Source organism: Macrobrachium rosenbergii, chromosome 47 (assembly GCF_040412425.1).
Source record: "Macrobrachium rosenbergii isolate ZJJX-2024 chromosome 47, ASM4041242v1, whole genome shotgun sequence".
Taxonomy (NCBI): domain Eukaryota; kingdom Metazoa; phylum Arthropoda; class Malacostraca; order Decapoda; family Palaemonidae; genus Macrobrachium; species Macrobrachium rosenbergii.
Genome location: NC_089787.1, coordinates 44,486,428 through 44,504,542, shown reverse-complemented (window position 1 = coordinate 44,504,542; position 18,115 = coordinate 44,486,428). Strand labels below are relative to the sequence as shown.

Below are 18,115 nucleotides of genomic sequence, written 5' to 3'. Positions count from 1 at the left end.
GGTAAGGAAATTTAACAAGCATTCAGGGCTCAAAGTTCACTACACTTAGACTGCATACAATTACTGCTATTACTGTATAGCAAATACTATACAGCAAATAACCCTCAAGCTTAAGAAGGTTTTGTTGTTTGATTAGTATGATAAAACTAGAAACACTTCCTAAGTTGGTAGACATGTGTTTGGTCCAAAGGCAGACTTACAAACTGTTATAAAAGGATGAGGTATAAACAATCCAGACTAATCACCTAGCCTAATCATTAGAATGAAAATAAAAATCCGTAGTACTTGGTACAGTGGGCTACATACAACAGTTATCAACACTAAAAATCGCATGTGGTAACTACTTCGGATGAAATCAGAATGACCTTTCCTGCCCCCTTTCATGAAAAAAATCCAAAACTAAACCACTATTTATCACATGTCAAAATGAAATTTCATACCATTTTTGCAGTACACAGTAATGGTAGAATAAATAACTTTGGATCCTACACCCAATAGATACTTAAAGAATGGCCTGTTGTAGACAATGAGCATTTAAGCCATTTGCAGCCAACCTCAAACTTTTACTGATTTTATGTGTAATTTCACTTCATCTTAGCAGACTTACTATATAAGGAATCAGGTACTAAACTACTCATTCTTATAGCACTGTTGTATTTATGGTACAATAATTACACTTTCAATACCATCATATTCTTATCGAAAGAGTACAATTTTTTGAACAGCCTACTGAAGCCATCAAAGCTGTAATATTTTCACTTAACTTCCTTAAAAGTTGTTCTCAATGTGCATGAACCCAAATATGATCAAAAAGGGTTGGCTCATGAGTAAATGATTCTTCCTAAAACATGTACTGTACTGTACTATCCTCATCATTTGTAATAAGCACCAGACCAGCTTTCAAATAAATTATATCTGTAGCCTACTAACAAATACATACTGTTTATTCTGGATAATTATTATCATATTCAGTACCTCCATCAAAAGCTGGCCTGGTTGTTAGTTTAGTGTGGTAGCAAGGTCATTAGCTACTGGAGAGTGAGGGCATGGGGGCACTGTCTGATCATATGACTATCAGCGTTACCTTTTCCTTTGTAATGTGCATATGCAGGGTTGGTTAGGGGCAAGATTATGATGAATACTTCAAGTTCATACATATTTAAGAAAAAAGTAAATACAGTAATCTTTAAGACCTGCTTTGTTCTCACATAAATACAAACCACTGCCTTTTAGATAGGAGTACAGTAATCCTTCATTTATCCGGATCGCCATTATCCAGAACTTGGCATTATCCGACACACCTGGACCAGGACCAAGGCCCCAAAGATATATACAGGCAGTCCACAGTTTCTGACGGGTCCGACTTATGATGTTCTGAGGTTACGACGCTTTTCAAATATATTCATCAGAAATTATTTCCTGGTTTACAAAGCAAGTTCCAGGGTTAAGACGCCTTGTATGCCAATCCGACGGAAGGCATATAGCTCCAAAACGGCAGAATAATCAAAATTTGGATTTTTTTTTATATGAAAAACTGAATAAAAATGCAGTTTACATCATTTTCAATACACCTAAAGCATTAAAAGTAAGGTTTTCTTAGAATTTTTTTACTATTTTCGATGTTTTTTTCGGTTTATGACGATTTTGGTTGATGACATGGAGTAAAACGGAACCCCCTGTCAGAAACTGGGACTGCCTATACATAAATTTCAAATAATTTGAAAAAACAGCTCTCTGATGGTTGGCGATGCAGTGCAGCCTACGGTAAACCTTGATAACACTGCCTAAACTCCTAAGTGTGTAAGTGTTTGCGGGAGGCCTAGAGAAGTTTCCAAGGGGGATGGCTACACACCATGGGAGAGGAGGGGCAGTAAGGCTGTGTAGAGAACTCACTTAGAAAAGGTGTTGTTTTGAGAGGTGGGTGGAACTGGGAATATGTTTCCCATGCTGGGAGGGGGTGGAGATGCAGTGTTGGATGGATGAAGAGGGTTATACTTGCCACAAGCTAAGTTGGCAGTGATGGCCTGCCCACTTCATTAGTTTGAGTCCTTATCCGTATTTTCATAGAAAATATTTTGATATGATATAATCCTCTTTCCATTTCCTATGTGAAATGTTAATTACTGGAGAACTAGAGTTAGAAATTCTTTCACAGAATTAAAATGTCATTCAGAGTAGGTAAAAAGAATTTATATATGTTACAGGAAATTGAAGCCAAGAAACAAAATTATTGTCGAAAATGTAAACAATTCGTTATTTCAGGGCATTGTGTTATATATGAATTGAATAAAACATAATACAAGCCAAGTTTCATAATAACTTATATACTGCAGATTGCATACCTATAAATATGCTATATGACTATAAGAATCATAAGACACCATAAAAAATATCCATGATGGCAGTGGGGAGGTGAAATGTCCAGATAAACAGCCACTCAGTGATCAACTGATTCTGACAGCTTGCACATCGTAGACAACTTGACTGAGTAAGTCAGTGTTGTCATCTTTATATTTTGCTACAGATAACTATAAGTTTCAGTGTGTTATAACCCAGTCTAACAATCTTTTTAGATCGGAAACTTGCTGCAATTATATGTAAACATATTTAGGTAAAATAAATATATATCTTGATACCTCAAACATTTAATTGACTCAACAAAAGAAAACAAATTGATTCATCATTGATACATCAAACAATACCTCAAAACAACAAATTCATTCATCATTGGTACTTTAAACATTTCATTTAAGTACAGCAATTACTTCAATCATCGCTTGACTCCTCACTGTCACTGGTGATGTTTATAATAAATTTTTCAGTTAGATGGTCACATGCTTATATCACTTCTATAAATATCCTCCACTTCTCTTGTGTGACGATACATGACTTCCAGTCCTCTGCTGTTACTCTGTCTATTGCACGTTTAGTTATATGTTCAACATTTGTAAGTCTGATTTTGATGTGAATTACATTTAACCTCATTTTTATTTGTGCCCAAATCAATTCTATGGGGTTGAATTCAATACTGTAATAAGGAGGGAAGTCTAAGTATCTTATGGCCAGCATCTTGAGCGATTTTGTCAATTTCATACTCCTGTAGGTACTTGTGCTGCTTTTACCACATCAAGAAGTTTGCATTTGGTAGAAGAAGGGTCATGAGCTATATTGTGTTTGGTTAACCCTCTAACGCTGAGCCTCTATTTACAAAAACGTCCCCTGTATGCCGCGGCGTTCAGGAGTTAGCGCCCTAAGCGGAAAAAAGTTTTTTTCAAAACTCACAGCACGCTTAGTTTTTAAGATTAAGAGTTCATTTTGGCTCTTTTTTTTTGTTATTGCCTGAAGTTTAGTATGCAACCATCAGAAATGAAAAATATCATTATCATATATAAATATTGAAATATTTGACAGCACTAAAAAATTTTCATACATAATTTTATACAAATCTCGCTGTGAGCAAAACGGTTAAAGCTAACGGGTTATTTTTTTTTTTGTATTGTACACTAAATTGCGATGATTTTGGTATATAACAAATTGTAAAACGATCAAAGCAACACAGAGAAAATATTATCACAAAATGATGTATGAATTAGAATGTGCAGGATGTAAAAAATTTTTTTCAAAAATTCTACCATAAATCAAATATTGTGATAAGAGACTTCCGCTTGTTGAAAAATGAAGCTATTTTGATTGAATATTACTAGAGTGTAAGAGTTTTAACTTACAATTGCGTTTTTCGACCATTTCATTCAAGTTAAAGTTGACCGAAGGTTGAAATTTTGGCAGTTATTGTGATTTATGTGAAAATATTTCAAAACTGATAAAAGCTACAACCATGAGTTATTTTCTGTTGTATTCTACATGAAATTGCACACATTTTCATATATAAAAGTTTATGTAATGACTAATGTAAACGATGCAAACATTACGACAATGTGACAAAAGAATTTCTGAGATGTTCAAAATGGGTACATGATTGAATATTACTAGAATGTAAGAGTTTTAGCTTATAATGCATTTTTTTACCATTTCGGTCGAGTTAAAGTTGAAGACTGGTTGAAATTTTGAGTTATCGGGAAAAAATTTATTTTTTGTATTCAGAAATTCACCATACATCGAAATATTTACGCGTGACAAAAGAATAGAGACATAAATTCACAGTTTGTTGCAAAAATGAAGGTAAATGATTGAATATTACTAGAATGTAAGAGTTTTAGCTTATAATTGCGTTTTTTACCATTTTAGGTCGAGTCAAAGTTGACCAAGGTTGAAATTTTGGCAGTTATCGTGGATTTATATGAAAATATTTCCAAACTGATAAAACCTACAACCATGGGTTGTATTTTGCTGTATTTTACATGAAATTGCGCACATTTTCATATATATAAAACTTTATGTAATGACTAATATAAAACAGTGCAAAAATTATGACAAAATGACGAAAAGAATTTCTGAAAATTTTTGCAGAGTTACCGCTGGACGTAAGGAAAAAGTTTTTTCAAAAAAATTCACCATACATCGAAATATTGTGCTAGAGACTTCCAATTTGTTGCAAAATGAAGGTAAATGATTGAATATTACTAGAATGTAAGAGTTTTAGCTTACAATTGCGTTTTTCGACCATTTCGGTCGAGTCAAAGTTGACTGAAGGTTGAAATTTTTGTAGTCGATGTACGGTGCGTCCACTCGCACCAACAGACAATTTTAGTCGACGTATGATACGCCCAGTCGGCGTTTAAGGGTTAACCAGGAGACAATTTAAGCTTTCTGAACTGCAGATAGATGCTTTGTTTGATATTTTGGAATGATATGAAGCATTATCTAAGACAATGAAACACCAAGCTGGAATGTTTGCCAGTAGCTGTGTTTGAAACCATGATAAGAAGCATGTATGATTCATACTGTCATGGTAATCGCCCTTACTACCATTTTTAGATTAAAAATTCAGCAATTCTCCAGGTACAAATCCATTTTCTCCCCCAGCATGCACTATGATAAATCTAGCTCTTTTTCCCATTATCATTCTTGGACAAACGATTCCATCGGGTAATGTCCAACATTTGTTCACACACTTGTTTTGATTGACCCATGTTTCATCCACGATACATCTAGCACAAAAAAAAGAAGAGCTATATAATAGTATATACAGTATACTGTATACATACAGGGTTCCGTTCTGATGGAGTGACGATAACCAAAACAGTTATCCGCGCTCTGTTGGGTATATATCGGTGCCAGTACCCAACTATCAGCGCTGATAAGCGAATAGGTGATTTTGGCGCCAAAATTGCCAATTTTCATCACAAGACAAGCCCTTAAAACTGTATCACCGATGACCGGGGACTGCCTGCCTGTGTGTGTGTGTGTGTATATATATATATGTATATATATGTATATGTGTATATATATAAATTTCTGACTATAACCCAGGTCTCAGGTGGAAAAGCAAAGGCGTTACCCACTGGGCCATACAGTGGGTAACGCCCTTGCTTTCCACCTGAGAGACCTGGGTTCGATCCTCACGTGAGTCAGAAATTTATTTCTGTCATCCACACGTGATTGTGTGTTGATGATTTCTATATATATATATATATATATATATATATATATATATATATATATATATATATATATATATATATATATATATATATATATATATATATATTCTGCTGTTCGACCTCCCTGCATTATTTTAGTAGGAATATACTCTAACAAAGACAAGAAGAACTCTCTGGGAAAAGCAGAGGAAGTGGGCTAGCTCTGTTTTCAAAATTAACTGATCCTGACAGCTTGTAAGTTAGTATTAGAGACCTATCCAACAGGGAGGTTTTCTGGAGGTCACCTCTAGTGAGGGTGTTCTTAAGCATTCCTTTCTCTGTACTATGTATCAACGATGCTTTGTCATTTTTCAGACTGCCGGAGGCTATGGAAGGAGCATTGTTTACGAGAAATACAGTGGCCCAACTTGACCCAAGAAAGTCAGGAGAGAGAGCATAGTCGCCTTTACAGAGCACACACACACGTTCGTGTTAAACAAATTCTGTCCTTGTCCCTTTTTTTTCCTTTTTTTACGTCTTTTTTACTAAGTGAATCGACGTTACACGTTGTTCCAGCTCCCGGGCATCCGTTGCAGTGTGCATGCATCCTACGTGAAGGTAAGTCTGGAATTGACAAGTATTCGCCGACTGGCTGGTATATCTTCCACTGTACTTTTATTTCCAGTTTTCCCCCTTCCTCAGCCACTGACTAGAGATCCTGGTGGAACTATATTTCCTGTATGAAGTCAAGTAGATGAAGTATAACCATTATTGCCTAGTAAGATTGCATAAGATATTTCTCTTGCAGTAAGTAGGATTTAGGAGAGGTCAATAATAAGTACTACTCAAGCAAGCCTGGAACCTGATCATACCATTGTTTGGAAGAGGAACAGTCTTTAATATACCTCGAATTGCTTACGATAGAGCAACAAAACGATCACCCATTGCTTATAACTGAAGCAGGGAAAATATTACTGTGTCCGAAGTTGACTAATTGGCTCATGTAAATTCCCTCACTGTAACAATGCAGTCTTGGTTCTGCACAGGAACCAAGGAAAACGTGTCCAAGGACAGATAGGCAATGTCCCGAAGGTAGAAGGACATGAATGTGGTTTGTTGAGACCACACTTCTGCCCTGTACCGTGGAACCAACAGGTTCTTTTGGAATGCAAGGGATGGACCAATGCTCCTACCTCATGAGCTCACCCACAACGTACTCCCGTCCACCTTGTTAGATGTAAAGTACACCAGCTTGATCTCTCGAAGCCAGAAAGAAATCATGTCCTTGGACACCTCTTTCTTGTTTGAGCAGTGCAGTACTAACAAAGAGTCACACACTCAGGCCTGAACTGCGAATTCTCTTAAGATAATACTGCAGCACCCTAACTAGATACAGCAGCATCTCATCCTGATCATCACTCAAATCTGGTATCAGGGACCAAAGGATTCTGAGTCTTCGCTATGAATTCCAGGGTAAACTCAAGCGTGACAGATCCCCATCCCCTCGACAGCTTAACATCAAAGGAAGGACCATGAAGTTAAAGCCAACTCTCTTAGCCGATGCCAAAGCAAGAACAGAGACTTGAGGGTCAGTTCCCTGTCTGACAACTCTTGCAAAGGCTTTTAGGGTGCACAAGTTAGGCTCCGTAAAACGAAAGTCACATCCCACTTAGGGGGCCTGAGTTCCCTGGGAGGGCAAGACCGTTCAAAGCCTCTCAACAGCATAGAGAGATTCCAATGAGGAAGAGAGATCAATACCTTTCAAATGAAGAATTTGGCCCAGGGCAGTGCATCTTCAACTTACGGTGGGGATCTGTTCCAGCGCCACGCTGGTGAGTTGATTTCCATATAAGTAGATTTTTCACTTTATCGGCGCTGGTTTAATGATGCCTGAACTTGTGTTTTGGCATTGTAACTTGGTGCAACCATTGTAACTTGATGTTGCATCAAGTTACAGCACTGTAAGTGCCGTTAACTTGATGCCTATTCTTGCTGTTAGCACCATCAATGGTGCTGTAAGTTGAGGATGCATTTAGCGAGATGGAGGAAGCTTCTCAAGGCGAGAAGAAAGACGAGTCCACTACCTGCTGAAGAGTAGCTCCGACAAGGAGACATCCTGTTGACGGTCCCCTGGATTTTGTGAAGATATCCAAACATCTCTGTTGCTGTGCGGCAAGAAAAGCCTCGCTTGCAAGAGATGCTGGACAGTCTCAGCAGTGAAGTATCACAAGGCCTGGTGATACCTCTCTATCATCAACAATGGACGGCAAAGCAGATTATACCATGGGGAATCTCTCGGCACCTCAGAAAGTAGAGCTAGCATGTCCGGATACCATTCAGCATATTGCCACTTGGGAGCCACCAGGGTCACCCTGAGATTTGGGGTGATCACCGCCCTGTTGATCACCTGTCGAATCAGACAAAATGGAGGAGAGGCGTAGGCCTCGAGATTGTCCCATGAGTTCTGGAAGGCATCTTCTAATGCTGTCCATGGGTCTGGGACAATAGAACAGAACACCAGTAGCTTCCTTTGTGCCGGGTTGCGAAGAGGTCTATTGTCGGAAGGCCCCAGAGATTGAACAATCTTTCAGCAATGTCTGGGTGCAGGGACCACTGTCCCTATCACCTTACCCTGACCACTGAGCTACCACGTTATGTTTCCCAAAACATACCTGGATGACAGCTTCACCGAGTGTGCTACCATCCACTTGTGCACCTGCACTGCCAACATGTGGAGTTGAATGGGCACCAGTTGCCCGGCTTAATGTATGCCACTACAGTGGTAATGTCGCTCATCAACACCCACGGAGTCCCCATCACTCAATCCTGAAACTCTTGAAGAGCTAAGAAAGACACCTTGAGTTCCAGGATATTGATGTGGGGGTGTATGTCGTTCCGGTTCCCACACACCTGAGACCAACAACTCTTCCAGGTGTGCACCCCATCCCTCGGTCGATGCATCTGAAAACAGAAGCATCTCAGGAGGGGAGTGTCTAATGGCACTCCTATTATGAGGTGCCTATCATGCTAGCCACCAGGCGAAGTCCTGTCTCACTTCCTCGGAAAGGAATCAGAAAGAATGGGCGTCCCTTGCTGGAGACCAGAACCCCTTCATTCTCCACTGAAGGGAGTGAAGGTGAAGCCGCCCATAAGGAACCAGCTTCTCCAAAAATGACAGGTGACAAGAACGACTTGACAAGCAGAGCTGGTTATGCCTGTTGAGACAGGAACAACTGGCTGCCTCTTTGAACTTGCTGATATAAGTCTGAGGAAGACTCACTCTTGCTGCTTCCTATCTATCAGCATGCCCAGATACTTTATCCTCTGCTTGGGTATGAGATCGGACTTCTCGAACTTTATCACGACTCACAGGTTACAACAGAATTCCTCCTCGGAGTTATGAGAACCCAAAGAGGAAAAAGCAAGTGATCTTGGTCACTGACAGGGACCAGAGATCAATCCAGGAAACTGTCTGGAAAGCTGCCATGGCAGTCGATTCCAGTGCCACCACCTCCTGCTGTGAAAGGGAGACTCCTTCTGCACAGAGGTGGGTCCAGCGACATTGGGATGCCGGGCATAGGCGAACTAGGTCCAGGTCAACCTGTTTAGTCGGCAATGCCTTCTCCAAGGATAGGTAATATTTCTTCTGGTGAATGAGAGGCTGGCGAAGTGTCTTGCACAACTGGCTAAACCTAAAGAGATTCTCTTGCCCCGACACAAAAGAATTCACCTGGTCTAAGACCCCACCAGCAAGTCCTGACCATGGCAAGCCCTTTGAGGCTTTGGGTTCTTTCTGGGGTCCCTAAAGACTTCAAGTACTGATTTACAGTCCACGGAAGCAGCCATGGTCTCTTCCTTGAGATCAAATACAGTACTGATCAGATCAAACAAACAATCTCTGTGTAGGTCCTCTGCAACTCAGGGGTGTACAAGTCCTGGGGAATAGGACCCTTTGAGCCCTTCAGGCCACGGTCTTCCCGGGTTACTCTCCCTTCTGGAGAGACACACTCACCAGAACCCCCTGGCGGTCTCTCCACCACTTGAGCAAAACGAATGGTCTGGTCTGAGGACCATCCCTAGAAGTGTAAGCTTTGTGGATGGGCTGGGATGGGAAAGCAAATGTTCCTGGTCCCACGCTAAGCCTGTCCAACTCCAGGTAATCCCGAAGAGGTGGAGGACAGGTGAGAGATGCCTAGCACCCTTCACGGACCTGCCGGGAGGCTGAAGCCCTGGGGAGGTGAGGAAGGCCGTGGGCAGTCGTTGACCCACAGTGACAACGGCCGTACAGGTTGGGGCTGTCCCAAAGGCATGCTACAGTCTTCTTAAAGGTTGGCACCTCTACAGTAGAAGAAGACTGGACGGGGACCACCTCTTGCCCCTCCTAGGTGAGCAGACCGGTAGGCCGGCATCACCCTTCTGGGACCCTGGCACCGTTCCTGTGCAAGGGGAGAGGGAGCACCTGCACGCTCAGAGCTCACTCTCGCTGGGCCAGGTCTGTAGACTGGACACCCTTACTGGCCCGGAAAGTCACTGTCGATGCCACGGGGTCTGAGGAACCCAGTACAATGGTAGAAGGACCCTCACCGGCCAGAGAAGGTGACTTTGCAGGACTGGTACCGGTGCCACGGAGGTATGTGGAACTCTATGCAGTGGTTGTTCCTGTGTCCATAGACAGGGCGGGAGTGCAAATGAGATATATTAGCCTTTTCCGTGGAAGAAGGTTGACCATCAGAAGCCTACAGAACATCTTATGGCTGGGAGAGGAAGCCTTCTTCCTCCGCTTGTTAACTTTGGAAGAAAAGGGGAGGGGTGGAAGCACACAATGAAGACACTGATGATGATGACTTCTGACTCCTTCTCTGACCTCTTTAGAGTCGTGGCAAGCCTTGGAGAACAGGTAGTGGAGAAGGGCGCCCCCCCAAGGGGAGGAAGTCGAAGGGAGCAGTTGAGGGCACACTACCGGAGGCAAGATCGTAGGAACCACCGCTGTAATAGTGGCCCTTGATCTGGTAGACATTGTAACTGTAGATGTAGTTATAGTCACAGTAGCAGTCTGAAAGAAGGCTCCCCTGGGAGGCCGAGGCCATAACTCCCTAAGCTGCTCAGGCTCCACCACACCTGCAACACAAGTCAGGTTAAGAGGGCACTTTCCATTTGCTCCAAGGGGGAAATTTCACCAGTGAACAGAGACTGCTGGCAAAGAGTCATACTGGGCAACTGGCCCCCCACACATCGAATCTCTCGAGAAGTAGTAGAAGGTGGAGGGGAGACTGTTCCTTTTGGAGTGGTAACAGCAGAAGGCAGCTTGGCTGGGGTAGGAAGGATCAGAGAGAACCCTTGGTGTCACCAGCGGCGTTTGCAAACTTCGATGACACCAGGAAACCCTCTTCTCTCTCTTCCTTTTCGGGCAAACTGCATCCACTGTCCAGATGGCCAAACATGACACTCAGGACAAGGGCTTGATTGACTACACACATGCTTCCTGCACAAAGTGCACAGGTATGAAAGGTCGATCTCATGAGAGGAGGAACTGACTGCAGGGTTTGTTAGTGCCAGGGCAACACCTCATGACACACAGTCTCCTCTCCTTAGGGTAAGTCATGGGTTTGCATTATAATATGTATATAAGCAAAACAACAACAAACACTCATATAATAATCACAAACATACCAAAAGAATAGAAAAGTTAAACGGTCAGAGAAGAGCGTCTAAACTTGATGCCGGCGAAAGCAAAGTGGAGTGTGTACCGATGAGTGGGTGGGTGGGCTTCCACCCTCTACCGTTGAGTTAACTACCTTGTTTGAAAATTAAATGACCATTCCAGCTCAAGCACTGCATGCAAAATCCCTATGTAAAGACCACACGTTTGTATTTGTGTAGGAACAAAAGCAGATTTAGATACTGGATTCACCCTTCTATTCTACAATTTGAGGACACTAATGGGAAAGCTTGTTACGATTTTTCGTGTGGGAAGACAATAAGAATGAAATACAAGGACGGATTTAATCCTTACTGGATGGGCATGATCATGTGAGGCATTATAGTATATACCTATAGAAAGAGGAGTGGAGGACTGCCTCAGCTGAGAATCAATATTTTGCGTCATAATTTGAACGAATTTTGCGGGAAATATGTTCAAATCACTTCAATGGGCCATAAATGACTTATGGCAACACAGGTAGCTCAGTACAGGATAGAGAGAGATCAGTGTGACTTGAGATTTCCTGGGGCCCGATGTACTGCACCTCGCCATCTCAAGATGTCTTTTCATATATTTGCTCATAAATATACCCAGGGATTGCTGTTGGTTTTAGTTCTTATCTTTTATGATAGTATGTCACAGCTATAATTGTAATTTTGTATACTAGAGTATAAAGAAATATTAGAAAAAATATGTATCTTAGAAAAAATATGTATCTAAATCGGTGAAAGGCACTGGATCCCACAATTGTAAATATTTTATCATAAGTATACTCAGAAATCTGTTAATGATTTTAGTCCTTATCACTTATATTATTATTTAGCCATAATTATAAATAAAAATAAAAAGTATTAGAAAAAATGTATAACTTGGTAAAATTAGCACATCTTCACGAGTGTCTTAAAAAAGAGGCCCAGCACAGGGTTGGAAATATTCACTTTAAACATCCCATGGAAGGTACAGAAAAATTTTTTGAATTTTTTTCTTAAACCATGTGAATTTGCATATCTTCCTCTTCCCACTGATATGCTTCATTTTAAATTGGCCAACCTTAAAGTTTGCCCAGTCTAGGGGTGTGCTTGATAAAGCATATATTCTAGCCCGAGCTGTAAAGGTTAACCTAACCTAAGCTGGGGGTTGCGTTTCCTCGTACACTAGATTAGGATAAGTGGCAACCTTATTATTTTAATATAAAGTGAAGATGAGGTATGAAGGCGCCCAGGAGGGGCCAAAGCTTTCCCTAGCTAGGTAGGATAAGACCCTGCTGCTCTAGGTTAGAATAGGCCACACCCTTAGTATTTTAATTTTTAGTTAGGTTAGCAGGGTAGTTTGCAGATTGACGGGATAACCTCCAAACAGAGGTAAAATTTACAAGTTGCCAATAAGACTCAGCCAGCCATTTTTGCCGAAAAACCATTTTGAGTTTTTCATGCAAAATGACTAAAATAATAGGGCACTAAAAGAACCTTAAAATACCAATATAACTTCATCAACGGTGTTGACTGGTTACAATTTTGCGTATTAGCTATGGAGGGAGGGTATTCTTACCTTATGAGTCAGAAATTTTCTAATTTTTTTATTTGTCATTTCTGCGAATAGTGTTTATGGGGTTCAAAATAATGAGAATGAAGAGCTCTTTTCAAAAATGTAAGTTACAATTTCATAGTGTGTATTGGCAACTTCTAAAATAATACCCAAACAGAAGCTACGTCCATTGCTCTGACATTTTAGTGTTACTTGGGGCTTCACCCTCCGGCCAGATCAGGGCATGGCACCCAAAGTGAGGTTAGGTAGGTAAGTTCTGGTTAGGTCAGGACCTAACATTCTAGGAAAGGTTAGGTTTGTTTATGTCTGCAGAACTTGTCCCGTCGTCCTATGCTCGCCCCCCTAACCTATCATTCGGGGTCAGGGGCTTAGGGCTTTACTCCTATGACCCACAAAACTTAGGGATTGGGGTCTTTCTTAGCCAGGCAGCCTTCTAATCGGGTTTGGGGGGATCCAGAAACCAACCTTACGTTGGGTTTAATCCATCCTTGCATTTTACCTGTTCAGTGTGTTTACCAGCCACATTGCCTAAAACCATGACTTCCCACTGTTTCCCAGAATTGTAGGATTTAGGCTAATCCTACAATTAGGGTCCAGTACCTCGAAAACTAATCATTTGCCAACGAAATGAACCACGAGTGTTTAATGCACACATTCCGAAAGGAAATAGGTATAGCCTATATGACAGTCAGGACTACATCAAGCTTGGCTGTCCTTCCGTAAAGCCTAAGCGTATGCCGCTGACCTGTGAAGGTTTACAATATAGACTACCTTATACTCATCCAAACATGTGATACCACAAATGACATTAATTCTGCTATAATTCAAGTAACAACTAAATTCCAACACCAACTTCAATGTTATGGAAGCCAAACCCTTGCTTAATGGCGACGGATGTGACCGCTCTTCGAATTCCAAGTTATAAATTCAGTTTAACTACCCGGGAAAACGTTATAACAACGACAAGGGACTTCACTTATGAGCAACATGGTTGGAAGATTCAATAAATGTGTACTTGTACGGTGGATAGTTTTACCTTAGTATTTAGGAAACTATTTATATTTACACACAAGACCTTTCCGTCTTCTGCTAATGAAGAAGAAGTACCAACATGCGAGAACTTCCTGCTCCCAAACAAATCGTCCCAATATTTACTGGGAAACTTACGTCAAAATGAACTTTCAAATTCCTTTAATATTCAGATATCATACAAAACTTTTTACTCTGAAAACAATACTATTGGTAGAATTAATGTTTATTGCAGCATGCGGTTGGTTGTCCTGCTCCCCTGCGCAACCACGCAAATTCGTTGACACTTGCGCAGTGATATCATCCCCCCTGTCGAAAAATCCCCTCTCCAGCTCCCATCTCTTTCTCTCTCTCTCTCCGTGTATGTGTGTGTGTGTGTGCGTGTGTATATATATATATATATATATATATATATATATATATATATATATATATATATATACATATATATATACACAAACACACACATATATATATACTATATATATATATATATATATATATATATATATATATATATATATGTATATATACTGTATATGTATATATATATATATATGTATTTATATATATGTATATATATATGTATGTGTATAAAAAAGTTAAGTATACCTTAGTTTTACAGACCACTGAGCTGATTAACAGCTCTCCTAGGAGCTATTGAAGGTATATATATGTATATATATATATATATATATATATATACTGTATATATATATATATATATATGTATATATATATATATATATATATATATATATATATATATATACAGTACATATTATACATTTATATACATATTATACATATATATACATAGATATACATATATATATACATATACACATATATGACTATCACATCACCGTGATTCATATACAATCAACTACAAACGTCCTTTAATATCCAATTCACTCTACCTCGGAAGTAATATATTTTCATATATGTTACGAAGAAATTTTAGTTGATAATAAGTCCACCGTCCGTGGATCGAACCAGCGTGGACGAGAATCAGGACTACAGTGACACACTAACCAGTCGAACCAGCGACGGACGAGGAATCAGGACTACAGTGACACACTAACCAGTCGGCCGACTGGTTGGTGTGTCACTGTCTGATTCCTAAATCGTCTCTAATTACTTCAGAATGGTGGACTTATTATCAACTAAAAATTCCCGACATATAGTGCTATAATATATTACTTCCGGAGTAAAAATGTGATTAAGTTTGTTCTTCTTTCTGATTACACACATATATATGTAAAGTCACCACATCGGCGCCAGCGTAGTGTTTCGGCGGCGCCATTAATTAAGTCTCCGCTGAGCATGTTTTCTTTGGTGACTTCCCATTTTCTTCAAACTCAATTAGTCACGCCTAAAACGTGCCAGGTCACGCATTTTGAACCATTTTACTTTATCGTATTTATACAAATGTCACATTGTGTATCATATGTTTCTTCATTCACAGAGCATCAAGACTGTATCCATATTGAAGTTCTGTATGTTTTGTATAGTAAATTGTACTCATTCTGCATATTATTGTTTATTGTTTCGACCTCAGGTCACAGTCAATTCCATTGTCTTTCAGCGGACGGCGCCAGTCGGCCGCTATATAAATGCCTGGATCTGTAATAAAAGTAGCAGTAACTTTTACCTGCTCGTTTCCTTGACACCTCTTACAGTGGTGACCCGGAGTATCCGGAGCCATTAACGGACCGACACGGCGACTTAAGCGGGGTGGCGGTGGCCAGCAGGACAAGCCGCCATGGCAACCCGAAGAACCCAGGGGCTCAAAAACAGTAGGCTTTTACGTCCGCGACACCGTCTCCGGCAGGATGATGCTGGTCGACACAGGGTCCTTTAAATCGATCTTCCGGCATCCAGAGAGGACCACAACCAGACACCAGACCTGGCCACCTTCCTGACAGCCGCCAACGGAACCCCCCATCCTCTCCTATGGCACCAGGCCCTGTCGATCTCCATCCTTGGCCAGAGTTACTCCTGGGACTTCATCGTCGCGGATGTAGGAACCCCACTCCTGGGGGCCGATTTTCTGGCGCACTTCGACCTGCTAGTCGGCGTGAGGCGCAAGTGCCTCCTCGATACCGACTCCTGCGGTCTCTCCCGTTAACAGCGGGACCCAGACCCACCATCAGCGCCGTCGCCCCACCAGTATGCACACCTACTGTCGGGTTCCCTGAGGTATTCAAGCCCGAGCTTCACCAAGTCCCGGGGCCCCAGCCAAGCACGGCATATACACCATATAACGACTAAAGGGCCCCGACACATGCGAGTTCGAGAGCTTCCCCTCAGTGCCTTCAGGAGGCGAAAAAAGCATTTGCGGAGATGGAGCGGATGGGAATCTGCAGGAAAGCCTCCAGTCCATGGGCCTCCCCCCTCCACATGGTGCAGAAACCGGACGGCTCCTGGAGACCTTGCGGCGCCTACAGGCGGGTCAACATTGCAACGGAGCCCGACCACTACCCTCTACCCAATATGCAGGACCTCACGGCCTCCTTTCAAGGGGCCAAAATATTCATTAAATTGGACCTCCTTAAATCTTATTTCCAGGTACCTGTTGCACCAGAGGACATACCAAAGACAGCCATCATTACGCCCTTCGGGTTCTATGTGTTTGCCTTCTCCACTTTCGGGCTGAGGAACGCCGGGGCGACCTTCCAGCGGCTCATGGACAGCATCCTGGGGACCTAAAGTTCTGCGTCTGCTCGTCGACGACATTCTCATATTTTCCAGGTCTCTGGCAGCGAACACCAGAGACACATTAGGGCAGTCCTGCAGCGCCTCAAGAGAAACGGCCTCATCGTCCGCTTTGACAAGTGCACCTTTGGCGTCCAGAAAGCAGAATTCCTGGGTCATGACGTGTCTCCGACAGGCGTCCGCCCTCTTACATCGAAAGTAGCAGCCGTAGCCAGGTCCCCGACCCCCACCTCCGTCAAGGCCGTCCAGGAGTTCCTTGGGATGGTAAACTTCTACAGGCGGTTCATCCCGGGATTGCGCACACCACGGCCCCCTGAGCGGAAGTCCTAAAAGGCCAACCAAGTCCCTGTCTTGGGGACCCAGCCAGCAGCAGGCCTTTTCCCTGATGGAGGCCGCCCTTGCCAAGGCAACCGCCTTGGCACACCAGATCCCAAGGCCCCCTCCAGCTGACGACAGATGCCAGTAATGTCGCCTGCGGTGCTGTTCTGGAGAAAATCATCAACGCGCCCCCAGCCCATTGCCTTCTTCAGCAAGAAGTTCAATCCGCAGAGACCGCTACAGCACCTTCGACAGGGAACTCTGCTAGATGTACCAGCGCAGTTCGGCACTTCAAGTTCCTCCTGGAGGGGACGCCCTTCACAATCTTCACAGACCATCAGCCACTGGTTCACGCCTTCACGAAGCAGGGGGCGCGTGGTCTTCCAGACAGCAGCGCCACCTCTCAGCCATAGCCGAATTTACCTGTTCCCCAAGTTCCTCGCTGGGTGAGCGGGTTCCGTTCTCAACTACCACTCCGTTGGTCGCGAGTTCGAATCTCAACCGGCGGTGAAGAACCAGAGGAATTTGTTTCTGGTGATAGAAATTCATTTCTCGCTATAATGTGGTTCGGATTCCACAATAAGCTTAGGTCCCGTTGCTAGGTAACCAATTGGTTCTTAGCCACGTAAAACTAAATCTAATCCTTCGGGCCAGCCTTAGGAGAGCTGTTAATCAGCTCAGTGGTCTGGTTAAACTAAGATATATTTACTTATTTTTACCGTCAGGTACCTGCCCGGCAAGAAAAATCCCGTAGCAGACGCCCTCTCAAGAGTCGAGTTGAACGCAGTGCAGCTTGTTGTAGATTACCAGGACCTCGCCAGAGAACAGGCCGCTGACCCAGAAACCCCAGCATACCGCACCACTATCACGTCCCTCAAGTGGTGGGACGTGACCCTCGCCCCCGAAGGCCCAAGCCTGCTCTGCGACAAGATGGCGATATTGAGACATAATAAAAAGTACAGGAAATTCTACATATGGCCGATTGCCTGAGATTCGAGAGAGATTAATGAATACAATGCAGTAGCATAATATATGTGAAATGGCGAGACGTTTGGCATCTTCACAAACAGAAACATACACACAGTTTGATACAGAAGATTCGTTGGAACATTATGAGTACATGATTAGAATGCTTGCATGGCAATGCAAGTTGTGGTGAAACTTTAAAGTTTTAGGCCCACATTCAGTACGATTTCATTCAACCTTAAGCCCTCCTGCCCTAGCTTTGAATGAGACCAAGTTACAGTGCTGAGGTTTACTAACT

The 18,115-nt window shown here is 42.2% G+C and overlaps 1 protein-coding gene across 2 annotated transcripts in view; it reads left to right on the top strand.

Annotated features, from left to right (window-relative positions):
• Positions 1 to 18,115, top strand: part of Ocrl (Oculocerebrorenal syndrome of Lowe) — a 231,832-nt gene that overhangs the window by 42,026 nt on the left and 171,691 nt on the right. The gene's annotated exons all lie outside the window — the stretch shown is intronic.